General features: G+C 42.2%; 1 non-coding gene across 1 annotated transcript; it reads left to right on the top strand.

Moving 5' to 3' along the window:
- The first annotated feature begins 9854 nt into the window (after window positions 1–9854).
- On the top strand, window positions 9855–9929 carry Trnat-ugu (transfer RNA threonine (anticodon UGU)). Its single transcript has one exon. It is a non-coding gene; the product is annotated as a tRNA-Thr (tRNA).
- The last annotated feature ends 2905 nt before the right edge of the window (window positions 9930–12834 follow it).

Genomic DNA, 12834 nt, shown 5'->3' with positions numbered 1-12834 from the left:
GTCGTTTTTCCCAAGGTCGGCGTTTTTCCCCGAGGTCGGCGTTTTTCCCTGAGGTGGGCGTTTTTCCCCGAGGTCGGCGTTTTTTCCCAACAGCGGCGTTTTTCCCCGATGTCGGCGTTTTTCCACGATGTCGTCGTTTTTCCCCAAGGTCGGCCTTTTTCCACGATGTCGTCGTTTTTCCCAAGGTCGGCGTTTTCCCCCGAGGTCGGCGTTTTCCCCCGAGGTCGGCGTTTTTCCCCGAGGTCGGCGTTTTTGCCCCGAGGGCGGCGTTTTTCCCCGAGGTCGGCGTTTTTGCCCTAAGGTCGGCGTTTTTCCCCGAGGTCGACGTTTTTTACCGAGGTCTGCGTTTTTGCCCCGAGGTCAGATCAAAGATTTTTTTTCCCGAGGTCTAGAAATCTATCGATATATTGAAAATCCAAAGTATTTTCATGTATGTAGACTATACTGTTATGTCATGTCATCTTGAAACATTTCTCCGACCACTAGATAATGGTATTTATCAAGATAGCGATATATTTCGTTATATCTATTTATTTCGATAATCGTTTTCTTAGGGGTACAGATTTATTTTGAGACGTCCATACTTTTCCCATTATCGATTCAATTCGATATATCGACTTACGTAGATGCGCACATTAAATCATGATATCGATTTATTTCGAGATATCTATCTATATTGAGGAGTCTATTTATTTCGAGATATCGATTGATTTAGAGTATCCGATTATATCGAGATATCGATTTATTTTGATATACCGACACAATTAAGGTTGTCTATATATTTCCAGGTATCGATATATTTCCATGTATTGGTGTACTACAGATATCGATTCTTATCGAGATATCGATATAATTCAAGGTACCTCCATATCTCTAGTAATCCATAAATTTCTAGATATCGCTATTTTGAGAGATATCTTTATATTACGTGGTACCAATATATTTCGAGATATCGATATATTTCTGTACCTCAATTTATCTCGATATGGCGACTAGCATCGAGATTTCGGTCTATATGGTAAGCCGAAATGCGTCTAGATGTCGATATACTTCGGGATATCGACTCATTTCGGTGTAGCGGTTGTTTGGAGGTGTCGATTTATTTCGAGGTTTCGATTTATTTCACGGTGTCTATTTATTTCGAGGTTGCGATTTTTCGAGGGTTGCGATTTATTTCGAGGTGGCGATTTATTTCGAGGTGGCGATTTATTGCGAGGTGTGGATTTATTTCGAGGTGTCGATGTATTTCTAGGTGACGATATATTTCGATGTTACTTGTCGACTGCATCACCTTAGAACCTATTTCGTACAGAGTGGTGCGACTGCATACCTCAGCAGGCGACATTGATATCCAGACGATGAATTTTACCGTTTCCGAGAGAAAAGCGTGCGTTGTGATGAATTGGCACTACTTCATTATGAAAACAAATGACGAAAACGTGAGGTTTTCTTCGGTTTTTCTGCCACTGCTGCCAACTTTCAGCCCACCCCCTCCTCCCCTTCCCCAGTCGTGGCGATCAGCTTTTGTGATGGAAATGGACACAGGAAAGTAATAACGTTCCATGAAATCCCATTCTAGGGACGTTCAAGGGTAAATGTTCCAGACGGTTTATTTGCATTAAGACACGCATACTGCGCATCTACAATGTCACATCTGCCAGATCGTTTCTATTGTCAACAGTGGAAAACAAAACAGCGTACTGAAGAAGCCATAGTGAGACGCGGTTTTTGGTAGACGAAATAATAGGAATACTCTAGCCATTGATAATGATGATCTAATGAGAATTCTGTTATTGTTTTGAAAGATGCATTTAAATATGCATTGAACGTAGCTCCAAATTATTTTGAGAATTATAATTGCGGTATTATGAATCTACATTGGAGATTTTGTAATGCAAAACATTTCGATCTGAGAATACTTTACGTGATAGTACGGCATTGACCTTGTGTGTCATTAGGGTAAAGTTAATTTGCCGCCATTCACATAAAATTTATCCGCCATTAACATAAAATCTATTTTTCAGCGTACTGCAATAAGGACTCACTTCAGATGATTGGACAATTAAAGAGAACTCAAACCGTTATTTTAATAGTATTCGTAGGTCCATTGCAGCATTTACCGTGGACAGTCCCTGAGCCTAGACTGTCAGTTTTATGTAGGGAGTACTACTTTAAAAAAGCACTCCGTGTTCAGGTCACAAGTGGCCAATCAGGACCATCCGACCGCCACGTCATTCTCACTGAGGGTGGAGGAGGAGCTGGCTCTCCCACTCGTTGTGGTAGTTTCCTTTGACTGGAGCCGCTACTATTCGGACGAGTAGTTCCTCAATTGGCATCGGAAGGCTGAGTGCAACCCGAAAAATGGCAACAGCGCATGGCGGCCCAGATGGCCACCCATCCAAGTGCCGACCACGCCCGAAACTGCTAAACTTCAGTTATCTGACGGGAACCGGTGTATCAACTGCGGCAAGGCCATTGCCCCTACCACTTTTTATGATATTTTTGATCGTAGTTCAGGTCTGATGGCTGGGAAGAATGGACGTTTACCATGTTATGCACATTTATATTTTCACTACGTCGACACAGCTGGTCCAATTACGACCACAGGTGATGGTAGCCATAATGATCGTGCCAAGCATCCCGTGTACATTAGTTACACCCAAGTGTGTGGGCATCACAGCATTCGTGACATTTAAATTTGTTACTTCTTTGCTACTATATTCGCAATAAATTTTGCAGGCAGTATCCGCATATGACGCTGAATGTACCTACAAAATTATATCATTGTACGACACATGTTTCAGGAGATACGTCATAAAAACTCAGGACAAGGCCAGACGCTGCATAGTACGGACGTGGACGCACAGCTCTAAATAAATGCCTGGTCAACACCAAGCTTTTCCGCTAGTCATCTATAAAGATAAAAAATCCCCAATATTGTCTACCAGCGTATTTTTGAAAAACCTTTATTTTGTCATCCATTTTTTTCCTGTAAAAATCGTAAAAGCCGTGCATCATTGTGTTTTTAAAAAGCGTTTCTTATTGTCATCTCTTTTTATGTATTTTAAACCATCTATCGCTTGTGTAACCTGTGGCTACAAGTCCATTCCCTTTATGGTGTAATCGAAATAATAAACAACGCAAAAAAGTGTGGGTCAATTTCTTCCTCATTTTTCGGAACTTCTGATAATAGTAAATCGTTGGCTTTTTGAGGGCGTGGTAGGTACATACAAGAGATTAGTGTAAGATTAGAATTTGGGTTAGATGCAGTGCCAGGAGGTTCTGTTTCTATCTGGCTAGCTTCAGAGTACTTCACCATCTACTAAGTGATGCGTTTCATTGTGAATGGTGTGTTCTGTGCAAGGTCTACCCTTTTACTGCACAATGCTGTTCCTTCGATGCTATTAAAACCAGGATGTTATCAAAATATATGCACAGTGGCAGACTGGAGTCTGCAGAAATATTTCCAGTGGTGGGGAGGGGGGAAGGCGCGTCGGGGCTGGAGTGCATGATTCTGAAACTGGCACTCTGTGTACAAATCAGCTGGTCAGTTACGAGGTGCATCAAGCTACAAGACCCTAACTCTATAAGCGCTACAACTGGCCAAAGCTAAGGTTTATCAGTATTGTGGAGAATTCTTATCTGGAAGAGTATACTGTAACGAATAAAAACTCTTTACTCCAGATTCCAGGGAGGGTTGGGGGCGATGGGTGAAAGTGCCCTTTTGCCTATCCTCCCCTCCCGACCTCCTCCCCTCCCCCTCCCCTTCACCCTCGCAGACGCCAATGGCTGGCCCGTTCATTTTGAGAACATCAGAGCTCCAGTAACCTTTCTGAGAAACTGTTCTTGTTGTCCTTGTGCGTCAATCTTACCACTCAGAACACCAGTGGGAATGTTGGTTATCGCTGAAATAACTGGTTTTCGGCTCTTATCAGTTTCCCAACTCTTCTTTAAGCTAATTGTTAAAGCCTGTCACAATACCAGTTCTTGTAATAACCGATTTTCAGTCTTTTATTTACATTATTTTCTCTAGTAAACGTAGAAATCAAACAAAGATTAAACAATTTTTACTTTCTCAGTTTCTTGATAAATGGAATCAAAATGTCAAATTAAATACCCTTATGATGACCTGCAGCCGTTCAGAACGAAATTAGAATTATATTAATACCGTCAGCTGCTCACGTGTGTCGATATATATCAACGGCGACAGGTGACAATGTGTGAACGTCTGGGACTCGAACCCGGGATCTCCTGCTTACATGGCAGGTGCTCTGCCCATCTGAGCCACCGAGGGCACAGACGATAGTGTGACTGCAGGTACTATCTCGCGCACGCCTCCCGCGAGACTCACATTCTCACCTTGCATGTCCACACACTACATTCGTAGTGTCCCACACCGACACACTCATTACTCGTGGAACACATTCTTACCAAGTCCAGTTCGGGGAATACGTGTGCATCTTCACAGTAGAAGGTCATGGCTGGTATTGCCAGAACCATATACTTATATTGATATGGACATGTCTTCCACGAGGAATGAGTGTGTTGGAGTGGGACTCTACGACTGTAGTGTATGGACATTCAAGGTGAGAATGTGAGTCTCGCAGGAGGCGTGCGCGAGATAGTCCCTGCAGTCGAACCATACACTGTGTCCTCTGTGCCTCAGATGGATAGAGCGTCTGTCATTTTAGCAAGAGATCCCGGGTTCGAGTCCCGGTCGCGGCACACATTTTCACTTGTCCACGTTGATATTTATCAACGCCCGCGAGCAACTGACGGTATTAATATAATTCTAATTTCTTTAAATTAAATAGTCAAATAAAACTTTGTCCGATCTTCGCTGCTGGCGAGTGCTTCTATACTACAGAAAACTGGCAATATTATCCTACTGATTATAGTTTTTAGAAGCTCTGCTCAAAAATTATATTGTAATCGGTTATCACAGCACTATGCAGGCATTACGTATAGTCCAGCGATAAAGAGTGAAAACTGCGGCAGGAGAACTCTCTTTTTCGTTTTAATTTCTCTGTTTTTAAGGGCTAAAAGCAGATAACGGCATACTACGTAGACACAGCAGCAGATCAGGCACTTTCTACTTTTATCCAGAACTATGAATGATTTGTTAAATTTTAACTTTTTTCCTTGTATGATGTCGCAAGTCGACCAAATCTAACTTTGTTCTTCACTCGTACCGCATATCGTAAAATACTTCCAGACTTCCAGATGGTGCCATTCTATGTTACAACTGACGTTCGACAACAGCGAGAAACTGTGTCCAGTCTCGCGCTCTGCTTGTATAACAGGCACAGTATTGTCTCGGCAATGTTGGACCAATCCATTTGTTGCTCGTTTCTATCAGCAGTGTTATTAAAGTGGCATACATAACTTTTCCCATTTTTTTCTGTAATAACGCCGTATTTCAGTGCTATGGAAATCTTACGAATAAAAATTACTCGTCTTTTTTAAAAAAGGTTTATTTGAAAACTAAAAATTTTACTACGACATCTGTGGCTAATTGATATATCTGTTTTTACGTGGTTATCAGGAAAAAATGAAAAGATACTTGTTATAACCGAGAGCAAACAAATACTGAAAGACATCGGTTATTCAGAACTAAAATACCCATGTCGTTTTAACTGATCGGTTTTTCTATCTATAAACTGCAGTGTCGCCATAGAAAAGTGTGTCGCTCCATCAATGTCCATAGCAACTTTGAGATATGTGTTTATGCGCAATATCGGCAAATGGAAACACGAAGAGGTAATAAGCACCTGAGCGATAGAATTTATTTCACAGTCAGAAAAGTCGAGTGACAGGCAAGACTGAATCACTGTAATAGAAATTATATGGAAAGCTGTGTAAAGGAAAATTTCCAGTTCTTTCGTGGATTCCAAAATTGAAGCAAATTCCGGGACACCAAGGTGACATAGTCTTATACGGATAGTATTCCATGACTAACGTAATTGGCCCATATACTGTACTGGTATACGGATAATATTACACGACTAACGTAATTTACCTGAAATAATTTACAAACATGTTACTGTAACATTCGCTACTACTCATTACGCTATTTCACCTTCAGCCATTAAGCGCAAATCTCAGTTATGATACGTGCGCCAAACAAAAATTTATCAACCTAGTAACTCAAGACAACTACAAACGATCATTGTGTGCAAAATAAATAGAACACTTCATAAGAAGAACATGACGGGTTTGAATCATTCCCACCGCAAAGGATGAAAAATTCAGGCTCGCACACAAGACCACTTGATAACTAACCAGAAATTCAGATTAGTTGTAGCTTCGGTGACAATCGCCTTTTTTACATTTTCCCCGTAAACTAGATAATTATGAAACGTAAGCAACTACTGTAAAATATCTGCGGCAATGGCCTTGCCGCGGAGGTTGCATCGGTTCACGTGGGATCACCGAAGTTAAGTGCGTTGTCGGGCGTTGAAGGCACTTGGATGGGTGATCATCCAGGCCGCCATGCGCTCTTGCCATTTCTCGGGGTGCACTCAGCCTCATGATGCCAATCGAGGAGCTACTCGACCCAATAGTAGCGGCTCCGGTCAAAAAATACCAACATAACGACCGGGAGAGCAGTGTGCTGACCCCCGCCCCTCCTGTTCGCATCCTCCACGGATGATGACACGGCGGTCGGATGGTGCTGTCCCAGTAGGTCACTCGTGGCCTGAAGACGGAGTGCTTACAAAGCAAACTACTCTCCAGTGGATGGTCGTACTACTGAGACCTTGATGCCTGGCATCAATAACAGATGGCAGCACAAGAGGTTGGCTTACGCCTACTGCCGAATTTTGCGATCTGTCGTAAGCCTGCGTAAGTACGTAGGGCCTTCCGTCTTAAGTGCAAGCATATCCATTGCGTTTTCTGTCAAGCGACTTGAGTGGAATATTTCATTATTTCTGAAACTTTATAGAAATATTTTTCGTTGTATATCCTCACCATCGGTACTGAATTTACTGTAAAATTACTTGCTCACTTTTCGGAACTTCCGTTCATAGTAAATCGATACTATTTGAAGCCGTGGTAGACACGAGTCTAGTGTGCTTCACCTTCAGCACCTTCTGTGTCAGTCTCGGTTAATATGTCGCTGATTTCACAACGAACAGTTCGTTGTCTACTGAGTATACTGTCTGTTGCACGACACTATCCCTCCCACGCTGCTAAATGTAGGTCGTCGGCAAAATATGACTGCAGTGGAACAAGGGCGTCTGCAGAAATTTCCCCAGGAGGTGGTGGTGGCATTGGTAGTGGTGTGTGTGTGTGTGTGTGTGTGTGTGTGTGTGTGTGTGTGTGAAGGACTATTACTATGAAACTCACACAGTCCAGACCGCCAAGGAAAATAAACCTTGAGATTTGGAAAGAGTGTTGATCTTATACCGCTTATACTGCATGTTTCAAAATTCCACCTCTAAGGGGGAGACGCAGGACATGAAAGGATTTCTGAATCATGTAGCTATTAAGGTAATTTTGAAGCTAGGCATACGAACATTTGTATCTGGTTTCTAGGTCAGAAATAAAGAAATATGTATTCCAGTATCTTTGGGAATTTAACCTCTATGAGGTGAAATAGTGGATGAACATTTTATTTTGAGATAAATAATTATGGAAGAACTATGAAAGTATTTTTAAGGCTACATCTACGAAAATTGGTATTTGACTTCAAGGCTACAAATAAGAAAATACGTGTTTCGGTGTTTTTGGAAGTTCAACCCCTAAGGGGATGAAATAGAGTGAGCTGGTGCGTTTCTGGCGCCAGTTTCCGTCGATCGTTGTTTCGATCTTTGAGTCGCGGTCCAGAGGACACTGCTCCCTAAGCGACTGTAGTAGTTCTCTGTGCAGCCCAACATCGGGCTTACCACGCTTACACTGGACACAGTTGCCAACAAATCGCCTGCCATCGCGATATAGGTTGGGCCAAAACATGTATTCCTGAACTCGGTTCAAGGTCTTGAAGAACCCCAAATGACCCCCGTCCGCCGACTCGTGGAAATATCTGAGTGCCATGCTAACTCGTTCCTGTGGAATACAGACCTTCACTTGGCCACGGTTGGCTCCCCCTTTACACAAGAGGCCCGCACGAAGGCAACAGCTAGTGACGACGTCGCCATCCACAAACTGCTGCATATTCGGTCCCCACCCGGCGTCCTCGGCCTGTTTGCCGGCTAAGTCGAAGAAGAAGCCGGGTGTCTCGGAGAGAAGGAAATTCACCCCCAGATCCGGCTCCACGTTTCTGAAAATGGTTCATTATGAAAGCATTATGAAAGCATATCTGACAATTCGTATTCGGCTAATCTGTTACAATTTTTAAAAACTACGTGTTTCACTGGTTTTTAACTTCGAGCATAAGGGGATGAAAATTTTAATGAAATATTTATTGCGTTATATTAAAATATTTTAAATCTGCATCTACGAAAACCGGTATTTCACTTCTCAATTAGATATAAAGAAATATGCGTTATACAAACAAGAATACAAACGGCTTGATTAACAAAAACCTTGGACCCCAGCTGTCAGCATTGCTTTTTGGTCATTCAGCAAAAGACCATGCTTCAACGGCGTTAAGTTTAGAAAAGTTTAGAAAGTGTTGCAGTTTATAAAAGACATAAAAAAAACGATTAAAGAAAAAATGCTTTGCAGACCATGAACGGTCTAAGTAAGTAAAGAAGCGGATGATAAGCTAGCTCTTTATGCAAATAAGTTGGTCAGTTTAAGTTCCGAGACATGTCATGCAGCAGGAACGGAATCCTATAGTTGCTACGATTGGCTAAAGGAAAAGTTTTGCAGAATCACGCGAAATCACTTCTGCAAGTGGCTGAGAATCTCGTAATGAATAAAAATTCTGTACTGAGAATTCCAAGGTGGGAGAGGCGAGATTCCTCCCCCCCCCCTTCCCCCTTCTCAGAATCCTATCCTTCTTTACCTACAGCAAAAAATAAATAAATAAATAAAACTAGAGAAATTTCTACTGTGAAACTATTTGCATACAAGAGAACGGCCATTAAAATTTAACTCTTCAAAGTTTTAAGCCCTGCCCCGTTCGAAAATTCAATTTCTTTGTAGTTGCATTTTTTAAAGGTGTACTTGTCTAGACTCCTGGAACGGAAAGGTTTTTTTTTTTTTTAATCCGTGCTTTACAAAAGTTTCTACAGTCCATTGTTTGAAGCAGTGTCACGGCTGCCATGAGCCGCGCGGGGTACCCGCCATGTGTCCAACGCCTTGTCACGGTTCGCGCGGCTCCCCCCGTTGGAGGTTCGAGTCCTCCCTCGGGCATGGTTGTGTGTGTGTTGTCCTTAGCATAAGTTACTGTAAGTAGTGTGCAAACATACGGACTGATGGTTCAAATGGCTCTGAGCACTTTGGGACTTAACATCTGAGGTCATCAGTTTCCTAGAACTTAGAACGACTTAAACGTAACTAAATTAAGGACATCACACACATCCATGCTCGAGGCAGGATTTGAAACTGCGACCGTAGCGGTCGCGTGGCTCCCGACTGAAGTGCCTACAACCGCTCGGCCACATCGGCCGGTCTATCATGTATTCTAGAAGAGCTGCACGGTCGTCAGTGGCGCCTGTTCTTTCTAGAACAGTTACTATCTTCATATCTATGGTTAAACGTCACCCAGCCATTGACCTTCGTCTGTGCGAATGCGCACAGGCTACCGGAAATCTTACGGGAATCGTCACCTTAGTGTGAGCCAGTAATGAGTGGATGGACAAATACCTATTAAGTACATTACGTAATCGGATTGTGGGCGGTTCGGGGTGTGAGTCTCACGGGAAGCGTGCGAGGGATAAATTCCTGCAGTCGTGCTGTTCATTTGTGCCCTCGATAGCTCAGATGGATTGAGCGTCTGCCTTGTAAGCAGGAGATCCTGGGTTCGAGTCCCAGTAGCGGCACACTTTTCAGCTGTCCCCATCGAAGTATATCAACAACACCTGTCGGCAGCTGAGGGTTTCAATTAATTATCAGTTGTGTAGGTGATTCGATGAACCCTTTGCCAGGCACTTAAATGTGTTTTGCAGGGTATCCATATAGATGTAGATGATAACTCGTCCCGTGTCGCACGTGCTCAAAAGGATTCATACTGCAGAATGCATGCAAACATACTCACCGAAAATACGGACGAATATCAAGTGCAGGCTGCCGAGTGCTGCATATCCAGCTTAGACAGATCGGCTTTTCCTGCCAAGAAGAACAGGAAGTTGCTGTCTAGGAACAATCAGAGGTAGAGGAAGGGCTGACAAATACTCCTTGAATTGCAGACTAAACGTAAATAACGAAAATACATTTTTGGTAAAAATTGGTCAAAACATAATCGTTTGCCCTCCGTATTGGATTAGCTGTTTTGAATATTGAAAATCTGACTTCAGATTCGTTTTCAGCGACATTAAGAATATATGTGTAACACTCAGTTCATGCAAATCGAAGTAATAATATAACTAAATGTTTTCCCTAAACTTTGAACACTTTTTTTTTCGAGTAACGATTTTCTCAGAACGGCATGCAGCATAAATTAAAAGTGGTTCGATCTCTTAACTTATACCTCTGACCCCTAAAAGTAAACACTTTTCTTAGGAACTTATAGCTATAATATGACATTTGTTAATATTAACTAATTTTTGTGTAGGCATAAGGAGTGGAACAAACCCCTCAAAATCGAACTCAAAGTTCGAATTAGCACTGTATCGTTAAATTTAAGGTTGTTTCATTGCGGTTAGGTATGCGCTCCCATTAATTTTATGTATTATCGACTGATGTTATCCATCTTCAAGTTCAGAGAAATAATGTAGTATCAACTGATGTTACCCATTTTTGAATTCAGGTAACATCTGAGGTGCCACACTGCACGCACTCTGCGTACTCCAGTCTCGCAAGCCCTTGATCAAATCATAATTACGGGCGCCATTTTTTATTGAAAATCTAAAATTAAGCTCATAGTATTGTCACTCGTAATTCCCAAACAGATCGTTCGAATGTATTTTCATTGTCTCAAAAAAAATTTCAAATTTACCCTTTTTTGCTCATTTGTATGAGAACCTGGCCGTAACGCCGGAATATAGTCACTAGATTTTTTTTCAGAGACGCTGTACGTTCGCGAGAAGACTTTCGTTCTGCGCGTGTCGAAGGACATTCCTCAGATATTACTGTGTGTGTGCTACTCAGTCGTGCCATTTAAGTGTACATCTTTGCATAGTTTTCCTTTCACGATGTAAACAGTGTTCCGCTCAGTTGCTAACTGGCCAGTGAGTGGTTCCGAAGGTGTCGGATGTGCGGTGCGTTCGGTCTGCTAGGACAACAGCAGACTGGCGTGGTGCGATGGCAGAAGCAGACACTGAGGGAGCTAGCTGCTGGGACGCCAGCGAACAATTTATGCCAAGTAAGACGAAGAGGACTATTCTAAAATTACGAGCCGTCTAAAAAGTGTTTACCATTGGTAAATCTTGCTGTTGAGTCCGACAAAACTGACAGTTTTTCCTAGAGATACAGGAAATCCCCCCACCCCCACTCAATGAATATTTGGTTGTGATGACAGGCCGATTGGTAGTGTAGCCCGAGATCTAAGTTAGGTTGGAAGGTGGTAATTTGATTGAGAGTTGTTTACGCCAACGATTATGAATGCCGACTAAACGTTGTGCGAGCAGATTGCCCTGTAGCGTAGCCTAGTGTTTCCGTCCGCGCCACATTTAACACACTTTCTCTAACTGTGTACAAAAGTCTCACAACAGCCACGATAACTACGTTTCTGGTGGGGGGAGGGTAGAGTCCACTATGTAACTTTCACGGCAAATTTTAGTAACCGCATAAACTAACCGAAATAGAAGCGTCATTTTAACTATATTTCCTTTTGTGGGAAAATAATGGTTCTCCTCTTTTGGCAGCAACTGTAGTATGTAGGCGACTTATTAGTTTTTTTTAAACTCTGAATCATGATCTCAATAGACGCAGTGCTTTTTTTACGTTACTTGATTTGTGGTCTATAGTAAACAATGCAACGAATTGGTAAATTCTTTGAAGTTTGACGTGTGTTACATAGACGACGTCTGCAATGTTCGTAAGGCCAAGTTTGCATATATTCGGTGTCTGTTTTTTTGGCCATGTACTGTATAATTAAGGGGAGGAGGATTATGTTCAAGGAGCAGTGCATTAGCAGTCTATGGAGAAATTGAGAATTTGGATCTAACGAACGGCATGCTCGGGCAGTTCGTGATATTCTGTTGACCACTGTGTAATTCGGACACAGTGATCATTGCCTCTCCCTAGTAACCAGGGGACTCGGGTGCTAATCCTAGTCTGGCACAAATTTTCAACAGTGCCCATTGACTAAAGTCTGTGCCCATTGTCAGCTAATATCATTGTTTCGGTGTTAAATAGTATTTTGTTCGCGATACGTGGTTTAGCTTTTTCATGGATAACAGCTTTGAAAAGCGTACAGGTTATATTGATATTCGCTCGTCGTTAGTCCAAGGCAACTATAGCGATTTATAAACACAGTTGTAGTTCGTATTAAGCCCACATACGTAATTGTGTCCTGTGTTTCTTTACCAAGAACTACTCCGTAAGTAATTCCCCTGTAGTGGTATTTTGTTATAGTATTTTGTTTAAATATTTATAGACTGCAGGGCTTGGATGAAATATGAAACACATGTCCGAAGTTCCAGTTGATATTGCAGATACTGTTTCATCCGTACTAGGGGCCAAAACATTTCGTCAAATACAGAAGGACATAATTTGTCTCGAGATTTAGCAATTTTTCGTAATAGAGGCCTTGCGTCGATATGTTTTTCTCTAATTCTTGTTTGG

This window comes from Schistocerca gregaria, unplaced genomic scaffold (assembly GCF_023897955.1).
Source record: "Schistocerca gregaria isolate iqSchGreg1 unplaced genomic scaffold, iqSchGreg1.2 ptg000047l, whole genome shotgun sequence".
NCBI classification, from domain to species: domain Eukaryota; kingdom Metazoa; phylum Arthropoda; class Insecta; order Orthoptera; family Acrididae; genus Schistocerca; species Schistocerca gregaria.
The sequence above is the reverse complement of the archived record's forward strand: the minus strand, read 5'-3'. Positions and strand labels throughout refer to the sequence as shown.